Source organism: Ziziphus jujuba, chromosome 12, assembly GCF_031755915.1.
Source record: "Ziziphus jujuba cultivar Dongzao chromosome 12, ASM3175591v1".
In the NCBI taxonomy this organism is placed as follows: Eukaryota; Viridiplantae; Streptophyta; class Magnoliopsida; order Rosales; family Rhamnaceae; genus Ziziphus; species Ziziphus jujuba.
The window spans coordinates 14,347,308-14,363,440 of record NC_083390.1 but is presented as its reverse complement, the minus strand read 5'-3'; positions in this window follow the sequence as shown (position 1 = coordinate 14,363,440).

Genomic DNA, 16,133 nt, shown 5'->3' with positions numbered 1-16,133 from the left:
TAGCCATCAGTTTGCAAAGTGCATATTGAGCTTTTATTTTCTATAACATTTCTATGATAGTGCACATTCTTATACATTCTAATAATTAATTAATGTGTATGCACTATTGTCAATTAGGATCTAATAGAAAACCAGATGCGAAAAATTACAAAACACTATTATCAAGCAAAAAAGGATTGCAAATGATCATTTGACACATGCTTAAGAAAAAAGAGTATTCAAATTGCCCATTGAGAAAGGACTATACAAGAAAATATTTCATATGAGAAGAAATATATATATATATATATATAACAAGCAAAAATCGAAAAATGAAAATGATTACCAAGAGAAAAAAAAAAAAATGAAGCCACCAAAAGATGTTTGAGAAGCGTTTTCAAACGGTAAAAACCATCCAAAAAGGAGAATTTCATTGTAAAAATAAAACCTAGTGGAAATAATCTAGGATATATATATATATATATAACAAGCAAAAATCGAAAAAATGAAAATGATTACCAAGAGAAAAAAAAAAAAAATGAAGCCACCAAAAGATGTTTGAGAAGCGTTTTCAACGGATAAAAACCATCCAAATGGGAGAATTTCATTGTAAAAATAAAACCTAGTGGAAATAATCTAGGGAAGTTATAAATAATGGAGTTATTTTAGGTATTTTAATTAAGACATTGGTGCTTTCTTATTTTTTCATCCAAAGCATTGATTTGGAGAAGCATCAACTTTACTGCTTCTCTAAAAAGCACCTTTAGTGCTTTATTTTATTTATATTATTCTCTTTTTTGTCAAAAAAGCACTTCTCATTTTTTTTGCCAAACGTAATTACAGGTGTTTATTTTCTCTTGGCAACACTTAATGGAGCCCAAAAATTACCTTCAAACATGCTATGTATCCTTCCCACCATTCATATAAAGTTTTTTGTTTTTATTTGGAATATTTGATTTTATGAAGACAAGAGGTTTATTTACACAAAGTACCAAGTCAACATTTATAAATCTTTAAATCAAAAAGACTTATTACTGCCAAATATAGAAAATTTTACCATATAATACTAAAATACGAATACACTTATTATAATAAATACAACAACTACATATTAAACTGAAACATACTTTAATGCTATGAAACTTAATCTTTAATCATGAATCAACCAATGTTACATTCAAGATGTAAATTCAAACCTTCCTATAGGTAGAGGTTAACCTTTATTGAATCTACATATAACTTTATTAATAAGAATATAATAATATATTGGACAACTAATAAAATTCCATACCTTTGGGTATAGATATATCTTTTTTAATACTTTATGTCTAACTCATTGTCTTATTTATCTTAAATCATCAAAATAACCACTTTCTTACAGGGCCAAGTAATTATTTTAGTGGATAAAATTATGATACCATAAATATATTAAAAATTTTGTAGATGTGAATTTATAGATCATATTACACATCATTGCTCCTTGATATGTTATGGCTATTCTTAAGTTACAATGACATTCCAATTTTCTTTAGTAGCATAAAAACAACAAAATATGAATTCACGATTAAAAAAAAAAAAAAAAAACAACAACAACAACAACAAAATATGCATAAAAATATGTATTCGTTTGAAGATATAAATGAAAAATTATCCAAAAAAAATTGAATCCATCAAAACATGCTTGCCACAAAATTTGGTAATCTAATATTAATTTCATATTTATTCACACTACTAGAATCGCGTTGATAAATGACGCAATAAATGCGTCGCACAAAATAAATAACAACGTATCGCACGGTGTCGCCTAACGTCTTGTCGCTAAATTTATAAGACAACAAGCGATGCAGTATAAGAGTCGTCTATCTTTGAGTTTTTAGCGACGCATATTTACTTTTAACGACGCATTAATAGAGTCGCCTATTTAGCGACGCACTATTTAGCGACGTATTAATAGAGTGGCCTATTTAGCGACGCATTATTTAGCGACGTATTAGTAGAATCGCCTATTTAGCAATGCATTAATAGAGTCACCTATTTAACGATGCAGCGACACTTTTAGCGACGCATTATTTGTTAATGCATCGCCCCTTCTTTTTTTTTAATTTTTTTAAATTTTGTGAAAAGTAATTAAAATAGTAAAAATATAAAAATAATTACATTACAAAAAAACAAAAACTAGCTTCATCCAAAATAAATAGAATACAAAAATTTTAAATAAATATTTTGTCATAACAAATTAATTATCAAATAAATTAAATATCATCTCATTGACATATTTTTACATAATTTGCAAGCTATTGTATTTTCATAACAAATTTAATATTAATTAAACTTCCATGAATGCATATTCATTGAGATAGAAGTTGACATCCTCTTGTTGATGATATTACATCCTCATACTGCATATGGAAACATTAAAAAAGTTATTAGCACTTATGCAAAATAAATAAAATATTAATCATTATTAAATTTGTAATTTAGTAAATGAAAATTTAAAGAATATTACCATTGTTCTTAAGATTTGACGAGGCACATTGCTCCCCTTACAGTCATTACAAACATAGTCACCCTCACATTCATCCTCATTATCATTTTTATCGATACTTGGCAACTATATGACAAATGGATTGTGAGCCATCTTTGTATCTCCAAGAACATCTTCTTCAACAAAAGTACGATGTTGTGGTGAAGTTAAAATAATAGACCATCTTGATTCAAGTTGATCTTCAACATAAAATACTTGTTGAACTTAGCAAAATAATGTCAAGCAATATCACAAACATAATTTCTACAAAAGTAAGATTAATAAAACCCAATGAACCTAAGCTGCAGTTAAAATGAAAAAAAAAAAAAAAAAAAAAACAACCCACCTCATGTCAAGAAAAAAGAAACTCACCTAAACGATGGAGACAAAGAAAGAAGAAAACCAAAAAATCATGAGGGCGACACAGAGAAATCCAGCTTCTCGGCCGACGACAACGTAGGCAAATGAAAAATGAAACCTGAAATATCTCACTCTTCAAGTCTCTCTTAGATTGCCTCCAAATCTAATATCGATTAGGTAGTGTACTTAATGTAGTTTTAAAAAAGAAAAAATGGATTCAAAAGAGCGCGTAAAAATTTTAAAACGTGCCAAAAATTTTCAAAAAATGGCAAGAACGCGGCTTTTCTCCCAATTGCATTTTTTTTCTTTGATTAATTTTTTTATTTTTCAACTACAAATAAAAACTGAAAATATTTCTTAAAAATGAGAAGCAAAATATCGAAGATTTCTGTTTATTTTTCTATTTTTCAAGTACACCTTTATTCTTTATAAAATTTGCATGTCTTTCAAAATTTTTGTTTTTGTTAATTGAGAGAATAGGTGACGTATTCTCTTTAAGAAGGATTGCCTGTTCTTGAATTTTGGGATCAAGCGACGTATTATGGTCGAAAAGCATCGCCTGTTTCATTTTTTTATATTTTTTTTATAATCTTTAAATAATTTTTTAATTGTTCATCTACAAATATATTCATGTAGCAATCCAATGAACATAAATTCCATTGATCTAAAAATAGAAAATAGTTTTGTCAATTCTCTTCTCAGTTATATATATATGTATATAGACGAGACACAAAATATCTCAAGACCTAATTTGAGATAGGGTACCAAATATAGAATTCTAATTCAACAAGCATTTATTGACCAATTTATCTAGATAAGTATGTTAAATGAACTTAACTTTCATGTGTTTGAGGTCATTGATATTTTACTTGTTTTTAAAAATTGAAAGTCTATTAAATTATTTTTTTTAAATAAAAATAAAAAATAATTGAAGGAACAGGCGACGCAATTCCATTAAAACACATCACCTATTCCATTTTCTTTTTTTAATCTTTAATTAGTTTTGTTGATTGGTCATCTACAAATTTTTTATAAAAAAAAAAAAAAGCATATTTGCAAAACTAAAAAATTACTAAAAATAACTTTCAAATTGCAAAAAAGTTAAAAATTGGTTGGGTGAAACGGCAACGCAGTTGTTTACAAATGCGTCGCCTTTTAGTCTATTTAGCGACTCTTTCTTAAAAGACTGCGTCGCCTAAAACTATACTAGCTAGTTCTAGGTTCAGTTCATGTTATGACCCTATTTTGATTTTTTTTTTTAAATGTTTAAACAAAAACATTGAAAAAAAAAAAAAGGCGCGCATTTGTCGCAGAATGCGTCGCCTGTTCATCTATTTGGCGATGCATTGTTAAAATAATGCGTCGCCTAACACTATATTACCTAGTTTTGCTGTATTAGTACATACAAGTCATTTGGCCTGGTGGTGTGGAGATTTCTTGATAGTATAGGAGGTCTTGGGTTCAATTCTTCTTATGGCCTTATTTTGATTTTTTTTTTTTTAAATGTTCAAACAAAAAAATTAAAAAAAAAAAAAGAACAGGCGACGCATTTGTTGAAGAATGCGTCGCCTGTTCATTTATTTGGCGACGCATTGTTTAAATAATGCGTCACCTAACACTATATTAACCAGTTTTTGCTATATTAATATATATAAGTCATTTGGCCTGGTGGTGTAGTGATTTTTTGAGAGTGTAGGAGGTCCTGGGTTCAATTTCTGTTATGATCCTATTTTGATTTTATTTTTTTTTAAATGTTTAAACAAAAAAATTGAAAAAAAAAAAAAGAACAGGCGACGCATTTGTTGAAGAATGCGTCACCTGTTCATGTATTTGGCGACGCATTGTTTAAATAATGCGTCGCCTAACACTATATTAACCAATGTTTGCTACATTAGTATATATAAGTCATTTGGCTTAGTGGTGTGATGATTTCTTAAAAGTATAAGAGGTCCTGGGTTCAATTCTTGTTATAGTCCTATTTTGATTTTACTTTTTTGTTAAATGTTTAAAAAAAATTGAAAAAAAAAAGAACAGGCGACGCATTCTTCAACGAATGTGTCGCCTGTTCATGTATTTAGCGATGCATTGTTTAAATAATGCGTCGCCTAACACTATATTAACCAATTTTTGCTGTATCAATACATATAAGTCATTTGGCCTGGTAGTGTGGTGATTTTTTGAGAGTGTAGGAGGTCCTAGTTCAATTCTTGTTATGGTTATATTTTGATTTTATTTTTTTTAAATGTTTAAAAAAAATTGAAAAAAAAAAAAGAACAGGGGACGCATTTGTGGAAGAATGTGTCGCCTGTTCATGTATTTGGCGGCGCATTGTTTAAATAATGCGTCGCCTAACACTATATTAACCAATTTTTGCTGTATTAGTACATATAAGTCATTTGGCCTGGTGGTGTGGTGATTTCTTGAGAGTGTAGAAGGTCCTGGATTCAATTCTTGTTATGGTCCTATTTTGATTTTATTTTTTTTGAAATGTTTTAAAAAAAATTGAAAAAAATGCATTTGCTGAAGAATGCGTCGCCTGTTCATGTATTTGGCGATGCATTGTTTAAATAATGCGTCACTTAACACTATATTAACCAATTTTTGCTATATCAGTACATATAAGTCATTTGGCCTGGTGGTGTGGTGATTTGTTGAAAGTGTAGGAGGTCTTAGGTTCAATTCTTGTTATGGCCCTATTTTGATTTTATTTTTTTTAAATGTTTAAACAAAAAAATTGAAAAAAAAAAAAAAGAATAGGTGACGCATTTGTTGAAGAATGCGTCGCCTGTTCATCTATTTGGCGATGCATTCTTTAAGTAATTCGTCGCCTAACACTATATTAAGCGGTTTTTGTTGCATTAGTACATACAAGTCATTTGACTTGGTGGTGTGGTGATTTCTTGAGAGTGTAGAAGATTCTGGGTTCAATTCTTGTTATGGTCTTATTTTGATTTTATTAAAAAATCAAAAAAAAAAAAAAGTGAAGAGAGAACAGGTGACACACAATCTTATTGGTGCGTCACCTGTTAACTATATATATATATATAAAAAAACCCTCAGTTTTTGTTCACTAATATTTTTATTGATTGCTATTATTAAAATAAAATTAGATTGATTAAAAGATCTAAAAAAGAAAAAAGTGAAGAGAGAACAGGCGACGCACAATCTTACTGGTGTGTCGTCTGTTACACGTATAACGAAAAAGAAAAAAAATCTCAGTTATGTTGCTCTAATATTTTTATGGGTTATTTGTTGTTGAATTAAAATTAGATTAATTAAAAAAACTAAAAAAAAAAAGGGAGGAGAGAACAGGCGACGTACAATCTATATAATACGTCGTATATTTATTGAATTTTTACTGACACATTAACCTCAGAGTCGCAGTTTTGTTTTTTCAGACGTGTTTGTTTCGTAGTGTCGCTAGATATCAATTTTCGCGTAATGTCAAATATGAAACTAAAAACAAATTAATCCTTATAGATTAAAAATTCCATAATGAACATACCTCAAATATTGTTAAAATACATATATAGGCATTAAGTAAATCTTAAATATTTCCACCTTTCAAGTGCTAAAACCTGCAATCTCAATTGTGTATATATATATATATATATATGTCATACCAATATAACTTCGAAGCATATATGTTCACTTATATATTTTTAGTCAAAAACAATATTAAAATATGAAACATACTTCATCAAATCATCTAAGATTTAAGTATATAATATATCATGCTTTTCTAAGCAAACCAAATGATATATGGTCAATAAATCATAAATTTTCATGACCCATAATTGAAAACACACAACTTTATACAAATTTGAACCTTTAAATAATAATAATAAGGTAACATTTAAAAACAACTAAAATAATATTATTACAGTATCAAGCATTGCCTCGTAAAGAGAAAAACTCATAATCTTGTCTAATATATATTGCATAATAATAATAAATTTATTATGTATACAAGATGAAGACTGATAGATTAAATCAAATTCATAATAGTTATGTATGCATTCCAACTTAATTTATATTAAAATAGTGTACCATAAACATATAAAATTTGTTTATTCATCTACATAACATCTTTACGCCAATTAATATAAAATTGACTATTAAAACAAGAACATATATATTGACTAGCCAAAAACATATCATCGAATTGCTCACTGTAAATAAATATGTTGTTTGAATATATGCTGCATAAATCTCAACCCATATTATATGATCAACCAATATATTTTAGACATTATTCAAACGGAGAAGCACTACGCGAAAATTAATATCTAGCGACACTTACTTAGCGACGCTACGAAACACATGCGTCTAAGAAAACAAAATCGCGACTCTAAGGTTAATGCGTCAGTAAAAATTCAATAAATATACAACGCATCCCAAAACTATCGATGTCAAACGGTCTCTAAAAACAACAATATGCGATACATCTGTTAAGAGTCACTAAATATGCCTTTAATTTATACTAGACTTATGAAAAATGATTAACCATCCATTTATCTATGTTCATATAATAACAAAATTTAATTATACGAGGTTATTGTTCAATTATATAATTTTTCATGTACAGTTTATTCTTGCAAATCTATTAAATAGTTTTTTTTTTTTTTTTAAATATTGGTAACAGGCGACACATAAAAATCATGACCAGTCGCCTGTTCCCCATTTATTTATTTATTTATTAAAATCAACCTGATTTTCTTTAAAACTTCAAATAATCAGTGAAAATATTTAAGCAACATAACTGGGCTGTTTTTTTTTTTTTTAAATATAGGTAAGCGACGCACCGTCTTCTTTATGCGTCGCCTGTTCTCCTTTTTTTTTTTTTTTGGTTCTTTTAATTAATCTAATGTTATTTCAACTTCAAATAACCAATGAAAATATTAGAGTAACATAACTGAGCTAGATTTTTTTTTTCTTTTAATCAATCTAATTTTATTTCAACTTTAAATAACCAGTGAAAATATTTAAGTAACATAAATGGGCTGTTTTTGTTTTTTTTTTAAATATAGGTAACAGGAGACCCACAGTCTTCTTTATGCATCGCCTGTTCTCTTTTTTTTTTTTTTTTTTTTTAATCAATCTAATTTTATTTCAACTACAAATAACAAGTGAAAATATTAGAGCAATATAATTGAGTTGGTTTTTTTTACATTTTGGTAACAGGCGACGCACAATGAAGATTGTGCGTCGTTTGTTCTCCTTTTGTTTTTTTTTTTTTTTGGATTCTTTTAGTCAATCTTACTTTATTTCAACTACAAATAACCAGTGAAAATATTAGAGCAACATAACTGAGCTAGTTTTTTTTTTTTTTTTTAAGATTTTGGTAACAGGCGATGCACAATGAGGTAATAGGTGACGCACACTGTGCGTCTCCAATTATTATGCATCACCAATTACCAATATCTAAAAAAAAAAAAAAAACCAGCTCAGTTATAAGAGAATAAGCAACGCATAAAGAAGTCTGTGCATCACCTGTTACCTATATTTAAAAAAAAAAAAAAAAAAAAAAAAAAAAAAAACCACCTCAGTTATGTTACTTAAATATTTTCACTAGTTATTTGAAGTTGAAATAAAATTAAATTGATTAAAAAAACAAAAAAAAGACAAAAAAGAGAACAGGAAACGCATAATGACGCCTATGCGTCCCCTGTTACCAATATTTTAAAAAAAAAAATCAGCTCAATTATGTTGCTCTAATATTTTCATTGGTTATTTGTAGTTGACATAAAATTAGATTGATTAAAAGAACAAAAAGAAAAAAAGAAAAAAAAACAGGCGACGTATAATGAAGCCTGTGCATCGCCTGTTACCAATATCCTAAATATTGGTAACAAAAAAAAACCAGCTCAGTTATGTTGCTTAAATATTTTCATTGATTATTTGAAGTTGAAATAAAATTAGATTGATTAAGACGATGCGTAGTGATATCTGTGAATCACCTGTTACCAATATCTTTAAAAATAAAAAAAATAAAAATAAAAAGTAGCTCTATTATGTTGTTTAAATATTTTCACTGTTTATTTGAAGTTGAAAGAAAATCAGATTGATTAAAACAAATATATATATATATATATCAAAACGGGCGACATGTAATGAAAGGTCTGCGTCGCTTGTTCATTTTATCTAAAAAAAAAAAAAAATCAACTCAGATATATTGCTTACATATTTTCACTAGTTATTTAAAGTTGGAAGAAACCAAATTGATTTTAAAAATTAAAAAATAAAAGGCAACAAGTGACTGGTAATGAACCGTCTGCATCGCCTGTTCATTTGATCAAAAATAAAAATAAAAGAAAAATATCAGCTTAGTTATATTACTTAAATATTTTCACTGGTTATTTGAAGTTGTAAGAAAATCAGATTAATTAGAAAATAATAATAATAATAAGGTACAGGCAACTCGGAATGAAACTGATGCATCGCCTATTCCCTTCAGAATGGGTCGCCTTAAATATCTGGTAACCCATGTATCATTTACTGCGTCGCAAATAAAACAAAAAAATTTAATCTATTATAAATTTTAAATTCAAATAAACTATCATTGATACCCAAAAACCTGAAAGTTCATCTCGTTGAACATACTTACGTCAAGCAATTGGACTATAAGTCCTTGTTGCATTAGATCAATTTACAATTGGTATACCCTATCTCAAATTAGGTCGTGAAAGATGTGTTTTTGTGCTTCGTGTATACACATATATGTGAATAATTGAAAAGAGCATTGATAAAATTGTTCTTTGTTTTTAGATCAATGGAATTGATGTTCATTGAAATGCTATGTGAAAATATTTGTAGATGAAATTTCAAAAAACTAATTAAATTTTAAAAATAAATTTTAAATACTAGGGTATAAGGCGACTCTTTTAAATGCAACTGCGTCGCCTGTTCTTAAAATTTTGGAGACATAACAGGAACATTTATGAGAGTTGCATATTTTAAAAGCAAATGCAAATTTTAAACTCAAATAAAGTACAAAATCATATTTAAAGGGTGAAAAAACATAAATAAAAGAATAGGCGACGCTATCTGAAGACAATGCGTCGCCGTTTCCTCTAGTTTGTTAAAGAAAAAAAAATACAATTTAAGAATTAAAAAAAAAAAAAGGCGACTCTAAAAATGTTATTGCGACGCCTGATCCATTGTCACGTCTAACCTTTAGTGACACAGTTTATCTAAATGGGTCGCCTGTTTTGCCATTTTCTAAAAATTTTTGGCTCGTATTAAAATTTTACACAGACGTTTGAATTCCATTTCTTTTCACAAAATAGATGTTAGTACACTAACTAATAGATGTTAGAATTGGAAACAATCTCAAAAAGTCTTGAAGAGTGGGATATTTCGGGTTTAAGTTTCCATTTGCCTGTATCACTGTCTGGAAGCTGGATTTCTCTGTGTTGCCCTTGTGGTTAGCTTGGCTTCTTCTTTTTTCGTCTCTATGGTTTTGGTGAGTTTCTTTTTCTTTTTTTTTTATGATTGGCGGTGACATGTAGTGGGTTGGGTTATTTTTTATTTATTTTTTTTTTCATTATAACCAGAGGTTAGGTTCGCCGGATTTTTTTAATCTTGCTTTTGTCGAGTTTCGCTGAGTTTTCTTAATCTTGCTTTTGTCAATAATTTGTTTGTGATATTGTTTGACATTGTTTTGCTTAGATTGGTAGGGAAATGGATAAATCGTGGATAATAAAAGATAGAACTTCAAGCGATTTTGCTAAAGGGGTGAATGAATTTTTGAAATTTAGCATGGAGAATGCCAATGATTGTAATGCCATACGGTGTCCTTGCATGCAATGTGGAAATATGAAAATCCATACTATTAGGGATATTAAAGGCCATATATATTGGAATGGGCTTGATGTCAACTATCGGCGATGGATTTGGCATGGTGAGTCATGTGCTGACAGTATGTTGATGAGATGGGGTTTACATGTGTTAACTTTAATAAAATTGGATATAAATCTGACCCATTCGTCATGGCTTCACAAGTTCAACAAATAATTTATGTTGAAGATTAATTTGATTCGAGATGGTCTATTGTTTTAACTCCACCACGACATTGTACTTTTGTTGAAGAAGAATTGGTTGAAGAAGATGTTTTTGGCAATACTACGATGGCTCACAATCCATTTGCCATACAATTTCCAAGTGTTGATGAAAATGATAATGAGGATGAATGTGAGGGTGACTATGTTCGTAATGACTGTAAGGGAATATGGATAAAAGTATCTTCTAAATAAATTGATACGTATATTTATTAACTTATGTTTTAAGTAATATTTATGATATTTATTATTATTCATTCAATTATTTTTTTGATCCGCTTCATTATGTGTTTTCCACTTTTAATTATAAGAAATGTGCCTGGCCAAATCTTAAAAATGTAATATTTTACTAAATTACAAAATTAATAATGATTAATATTTTATTTATTTTGCATAAGTGTTAATAACTTTTTTAATTTTTCCATATGCAGTATGAGGGTGTAATATCGTCAATAAGAGGACATCAACTTCCATCTCAATGAGTATGCATTCATGGAAGTTTAATTAATATTAAATTTGTTATGAAAAAAATAATAGTTTACAAATTATGTAAAAAATATATCAATGAAATAATATTTAATTTATTTGATAATTAATTTGTTATAAAAAAATATTTATTTTAAATTTTTGTATTCTAATTATTTTGGATGGAGCTAGTTTTAATTTTTTTGTATTTTAATTATTTCTATAATTTTACTATTTTAATCACTTTTCACAAAATAAAAAAAAATAAAAAAAGGGGCGACGCATTAATACATAACAAAATCGCCTAACATATTTGGCGACCTTTAATTTGCTATTTTTAGCGATTCATATATTTAGCGATGCTTTAAAAAAAGTCGCTAATACATTTTTAGCGGCAGTGTGGTGAAGCGTCGCTCTAAATGGATTGTTAGCATGTGTCGCTAAAAGTCAATATGCGTTGCTAAAAACTCAACGATAGGCGACTCTCCTGGTGCGTCGCTAAAAATCTATCTAAGTCACTAAAAACTCAAAGATAGGTGACTCTTATGATGCGTCGCTAAAAATCAATATGCGTCGCTAAAAACGCAAAGTAGACGACTCTTGTGGTGCATCGCTAAAAATCTATCTAAGTCGCTAAAAACTCAAAAATAGATAACTCTTATGATGCATCGATAAAAATCAATCTCAGTAGCTAAAAACTCAAAGATAGACGACTTTCATGATGCATCGCTTATTGTTTTATGGATTTAGCGACATGACGTTAGGCGACTCCATGCGATACGTCGTTATTCATTTTGTGCAACGCATTTATTACATCATTTATCAATGCGATTCTAGTAGTGAAGCCAATATACAAAATACAAATTGCCCAATGAAATTAATAAAATAATAACTAGATTCATATTTGGTTGATAATTGTATATGCATATGAATATAACAAAACATAATAATAATTACTCTAGGATCTCCAAATGCTAGATATTCAATGATTAATGTCGGGCTGCACAAGGTTAAACAAAAAAATAAAAAGACAAAACTTATAGCATCAAGCATTAGCTAATTAATCAAATCCATAGCAATATCCATCATTATAAAACGGCAAAACAATAATGACAAAGACAAAGTGTAAACATCAAACTATGATATGTGCTATATATAATTGTGCTATATATAACTTCATAACTAATATATATATATATAGGTCTTATTAAACCAATAAGGCACTTTGGAGATTGATTTTGAAGCTTCAAAATTGTTTATCAAAGAATCTAAATCAACTTTTAAGTGTTTGGTAAAATTCCAAAATTTTGATTATATAAGAATTTATATTCTTTGGCAGCTATTTTCGAGAAGCGCAAAAGATTAGCTTTTGAAATTTTGATTTTATCTTCTTTAATTATTCATAATTAAAATATCAATTTTATCCCTTATTAAAAAGTTATTATCTTTTTTGTCATAAAATTATTGATATTCTATTGAACAACATTATAATCAATATTTTTTTTATTTTTAATTATTTTATTACTATAGGTTTTACTAATCAATATTTACTATAGTGTAATGAAAACAAATTGTTTTGAATATGTAGTAATATAAGTTAAATATAATAATAAAAATATAAAATTACAAGTAAAGGGATGATAATAAATAAAGTACTTTTTAATCATTATATAACCTAAAATCAATTAAATACTATTATTTACTGAATACTTAAATGCTGATTTTGAATCATATAACAATTATGAGATACTTATTTTCCAAACACTTAATTGATTATTCTGATTTTGATCAAATTGTTAATTTTCTTAAAAGCTACAATAATACCACGCTAAGCGTAAGAAAAACTATAAAAGGAATTAAAAGCTATTGAACTGAACATGCTTGTAATAATTAGAGGATATATAGAAGATTGAAACATGAGAATGATCTAATATGGATATATAACGGAAACCATTAACACAAGTATATAACACAAAGATATATTTATTAACTTATATTTTAAGTAATATTTATGACATTTATTATTATTCATTAAATTATTTTTTTGATCCGCTTCATTATGTGTTTTCCACTTTTAATTAGGAGAAATATGCCTCGCCAAATCTTAAGAAAGTAATATTCTACTAAATTATAAAATTAATAACAATTAATATTTTATATATTTTGCATAAGTATTAATAATTTTTTTAATTTTTCCATATACAGTATGAGGATGTAATATCGTTAACAAGAGAACGTCAACTTCCATCTCAATGAGTATGCATTCATGGAAGTTTAATTAATATTAAATTTTTTATAAAAAAATACAATAGTTTACAAATTATGTAAAAATATGTCAATAAGATAATATTTAATTTATTTGATAATTAATTTGTTATTAAAAAATATTTATTTTAAATTTTTCTAATTTAATTATTTTGGATGGAGTTAGTTTTAGTTTTTTTATATTTTAATTATTTTTATATTTTTACTATTGTAATCACTTTTCACAAAATTAAAAAAATATATAAAATTAAAAAAAAAAGGGGGGGCGATGCATTAATACATAACAAAGTCGCCTAACATATTTGACAATCTTTAATTTGCTATTTTTAGTGATATTTTAAAAAGAGTCACTAATACATTTTTAGTAACAATGTGGTGAAGCGTCGTTAAATAATATGTCACTATAAGTGGTCGCTAAATAATGTGTCACTATAAATGGATTATTAGCATGTATTGCTATATTCTTTGGCAGCTATTTTTGAAAAGCGCAAAAGATTAGCTTTTGAAATTTTGATTTTATCTTCTTTAATTATTCATAATTAAAATATCAATTTTATCCCTTATTAAAAAGTTATTATCTTTTTTGTCATAAAATTATTGATATTCTATTGAACAACATTATAATCAATATTTTTTTATTTTTAATTATTTTATTATTTTATTACTATAGGCTTTTTTTAATCAATATTTACTATAGTTGTAATGAAAACAAATTGTGTTGAATATGTAGTAATATAAGTTAAATATAATAATAAAAATATAAAATTACAAGTAAAGGGATGATAATAAATAAAGTACTTTTTAATCATTATATAACCTAAAATCAATTAAATACTATTATTTACTGAATACTTAAATGCTGATTTTGAATCTTATAACAATTATGAGATAATTATTTTCCAAACACTTAATTGATTATTCTGATTTTGATCTAATTGTTAATTTTCTTAAAAGCTACAGTAATACCACGCTAAGCGTAAGAAAAACTATAAAAGGGATTAAAAGCTATTGAATTGAACATCACTTATAACAATTAGAGGATATATAGAAGATCGAAACATGAGAATGATCTAATATGGATATATAATGGAAACCATTAACACAAGTATATAACACAAAGATATATATCTATATATACTCTCGAGTTTTGTCAATATATATATATCTAGGTGAAAAGAATCCATGTAGATATATACACTAAATTGAATGAAAAACTATATACATATATACATATTTAATGGACAATTATATGTATATATATTCATCAAAAGGAAGACATGATCTATGAGCGGTACATCCAAAAATAGAAAATATATATTGTTGCAAAATCAATCCAAGATCACTTGCAATCAAAATCTTTCGGTATATTATAAAAAGTAAACCACTTAAAATAAACACTTCAATCAAACTTACACACATTGTAATCGTCTATTTTTAGGCTAGAAAAATAATTAGTATAGATCTTCAATCTTCTCATGTTCTCTTCTCGTCCAAAGTCAGAGAGAGTACTGAACAATATGACTTGAAGGTGGCTTTAACACTACATGTTAGATTAATTAAATAAACAATTAAAGCAGAAGCTAAATATATACCTTCAGTCATAAATGCCCAAGTAATAAGATTAAGCACTCAATATATTTGATAAGAATTTCTCGTATATACCTTTTCTGTAGAACTGTGATTTTGATGGGAATACACAAACATATATAGACTAGATCAAGATCTTTATCAATAACCAATCTTTATCATTCTCTACTACCAATAGGAAATGGATAATTATGAAGCCTCCACTATCAAAATCCTCCTAATAATATGGACAATTATTTTTATCATGATAAATAAATAATCCTAAATAATATAATATATAGGCCACGTAAATATATGTATATATACACGTTTACAGTGATTAGCTTTTGGAGGAAGCACTTGATTGAGCAAGCTTTTGAATCTCATGCAACGTCTTATTCGCATGTTTATTGTATGAAAGTAGTAACCTTATCTAACAAGTTTTTGTCATACCAACAGGCAAGAAAATGATTTTAAAGCTTAAAAGTCTATAATGTAAAATGAGGCATGTAAGGCACCTTTGAGGAGGAAATTGTGCAATAATGGCATAAGAAATCAAAGGTTGTGTTTTAAAACCCATTCAAGGCATCATGCCCCGAGCTTGCCTTGAGATGAGACATACATACGAAACATACTTTAGTGTATCAAATTTGCTGCATTGCACCTATAAGGTGCACGATTTAGATTATTGACCATACAACTAATTAAATATAATCTTTTTTATTTTTTATTTTTATAAAAAGCCTATTTTATCCTCATTTAGATTTTTATATTTTTGTTTATAAAATATTTTGTGGTCTAAAAATTGTTTATATCTTTTTTCAATTAATCTTATCAATTTAAATATATACTAAATTTTTTAATATTATAATTTAATTCTTTTAAAGCATATGTGCCCAGTGTTCTGAGGCTTG